We start from the raw sequence: 2939 nt of genomic DNA on the forward strand, positions 1-2939 counted from the left end.
CGCTGTGACTGTGTCCTGGGAAGGACCTGGGGGGGGGGTCACTGCTCACCTGACCCTGGAAGGGTGGGGAGGAAGGAGCCATCAGCACAACCCCTTTGCTCAGCCCCACAGCATCCCCTCGAGGCGCTAGGCTGGGCCCCCCTCTCAGAGATGGACTTGGGAGAGGAAGCATTGGCCTCCGCTCCCAGGGAGTCCTGACCCCTCTAGGAAGAGGAGGAGAGAGGACAGAGTGACCACAAGGCGCTGGCATTGGCCGGGGGGTTTGTTTGTGGCTGGATGTATATATGCGAGTGTGTTGGTAGATGTAGACATGCATGTCTGTGTGTTCATGTGTAAGATGTCTGTGTGGTGGCTGTATCTCATGCAGATACGTGAGAATAAATCAAGGGTGCTTGTGCATGTGTGTGTGTGTGTGTGTGTGTGTGTGTGTGTGTGTGTGTATGTGTGTGTGTGTGCTCCAGTGTGTCCGTGCATAGATGGAGGGGCAGCTACCTGAAGGGAAAGCTGATAGATTTGGGGGTCAAGCTGGAGCCTTGCTCCTTTCCCCACCACGGGCCAATTTGCCCCTTCAGCCCCCTGCTGCAGGCAGCATTTCAACCCCTGGCATGCAGCACCCCCCAGCTAGTGTTGGCTCTTCCCAAGAAGGAATTGTGGGGTGAGGTGAGGGAAAGGCGAGCAGGTGACTCTAGCTCTAGGAGAGCTAGGGGACTCTCTCCTCTGAGGGTGCCTGTCCCCCTAGGGGCTCTGGCACCAATCCTCAGGGATCCACCCTGATAGCACAATTACTATCCCCTGCCAGGCCCGGGGCTTAGAGGAGGCAGGGAAGTGGGCAGCCAGGCCCTGCCTTGCAGTGGGTGTGTCTACACACTTCTCTCCAACCAGACCCCCTCCCCACTGTGACCCCCTGAGTCAGAACCAAGCCCCTCTTCTCCTCAGTGCCCAGAGCAAACCATGTTATCCCATCCTTGCCTTCCTGCGCACTTTCCTCTTCCTTTTCCATATCACTTCCTGGGTCCAATATGGAAATCCCAGGAGAAAAAGGTAATAAGACAGGCCTGTTTGGAAAATAGGTGTCCAGGCCTGGCCAACCTACGGGATTCAGCTGAGGGTGACCAGAGAATGTTAGAGCTAGAAGTTACTTTATAGACCATCTGTTCCAAAACCCATATTTTAGATTGGGAAACTGAGGCCCAGAGAAAATAAAGGAATTGCTTAAAGCTACACAGCAAGTTAGGGCCAGGGCAGGGAGAAAGGCAATATGTCCTTCAGGGGCAGTAGCCCCATGGAGCACATGGATCTTCCTCTCCCTGTCTTTGGGCCCTCCAGGAGTGCCAGAGGATGGGACTAGGCCCTCCCAGATCACACACTGGGGCCAGGGCAAGACCAAGAGTCTGGGATGAACATAGGTCCCACATCCCTCCCTAGGCATGTGGTCTGGGCAATTCCACCCTGCCCTGACTGCTGTGATGCTAGAATACTGTCTGGTGCTCTGGACTGAGGCCTTGGCCCCCTTCCCCCAACCCTCTGTAATGCCTCCCCCATTCCGTGCCCCAGACAACTCCCCCAAGCATGTGGACACCCCCTCCTCCAGTGCACCCCCTCTTTTTTAAGAGTCCAATGTAGCCTTCACTCTAGAACTAGTCTTCCTCCAATAAAGACATGGCTCCTCCATCTGCATTGCCTGGTCCCCAGATTTTCTAGGGGGAGGTTTGGGCTACTGGGGTGGGGAGGATCAGCTCACGGCTTGATCTTGGCTCAGCATCTGGGAGGGTAAAGGGAAGCTGAAGCAGGAAAGGAGAGAGAGAGTGGGGGGGGAGAGAATGAATGAATGAAAAAGAGGGGGGAGGAAGCTCAGAGAGGCAAGGGGGAAAGGGGGAAAGAAGGGGGACAGGTTGGTGAGGAATGAGGTGAAGGGAGGGCCTAGGGACAGGAGAAGGCCAACAGAAATGAGGGATGGGGTGGGTGAAGGGGACGGGCAAAGCTGGGAAGAGAGAGGTCAGGTAGGGCTGGAGAAATGACAGAGGAAAGGGACCTGGAGGAGGAGGGACGGGATGGAGAAGTGGCGAATTGGGAAAAGTTTGGGGTCAGGGAATTTGGGGAGGGTTTGGGGCTGGGGTGAAGGATGGGGAGGTTATCTGAGGAGAGGGTTGGGCTGGTTGCTGAGGGGGTCCCTCTGCATAGCCTCGTGCCAGGGCCACGAGCCGGCTCCCCTCACGGGGCACAGATCGAAGAGTGCGTCATCAGCCTGTTGCCCTGGCAACCATCTGCTTCCCAGGCAGGCTTGTGCAGCCAAGCTGCAGCTGGGCTGGGGCTGGGGAGATGAAGGGGGAGGCAGAGACACTGAGGCTCTGGTGGGGGTTGTCATAGGCCCTATTCTCACCGGCCCTTCTCCCCCCTAAGAAGCAGAGAAAGCTGGGAACTCTGGGGTAGGGGCTGCCCCGCTCCGGGTGAGGGCTCCCAGCCTCAAAGACCTGTGAGTCAGGGCATCATTTCAACCAAGGGGAGACCCGGGAGGGAGGGGATCGAGGGGCTTCCCTGCTAGGAGCAGAGGGAGATCTAGCTCTGTCTGCCCATCTCTGTTCTCTATTGTCCCTCTTCCTGCTCTCGGTCTCTCCCTGCCTGGTCTTTTTATCCATAACAAGTTCAACCACTAGGGGTCCCAGGTACCTTAGAAGGCCCGCCAGACCAGTCACACCTCCTCAGGCACCTTGAACTCATGGGGACTGTTGACTGGCCCCATTTCACTGACTTTTCCTGATTTCCTCCCCTCTTCCTACTTTTACTTCCCTTTCCCCTTTCCTTACTCTACAATTTCTTTACTCATCTTCCTCCCTTCCTCCCTTCCTCTCTTCCGCCCTCCCTTATTTTCCCCCTTCCCCCTCCCTCCCTCCCTGCCTCTCTTCCTCCCTTCCTCTCTTCCTTCCTCCTTCCTTCCCTTC

This window comes from Gracilinanus agilis, chromosome 1, assembly GCF_016433145.1.
Source record: "Gracilinanus agilis isolate LMUSP501 chromosome 1, AgileGrace, whole genome shotgun sequence".
Lineage (NCBI taxonomy): Eukaryota > Metazoa > Chordata > Mammalia > Didelphimorphia > Didelphidae > Gracilinanus > Gracilinanus agilis.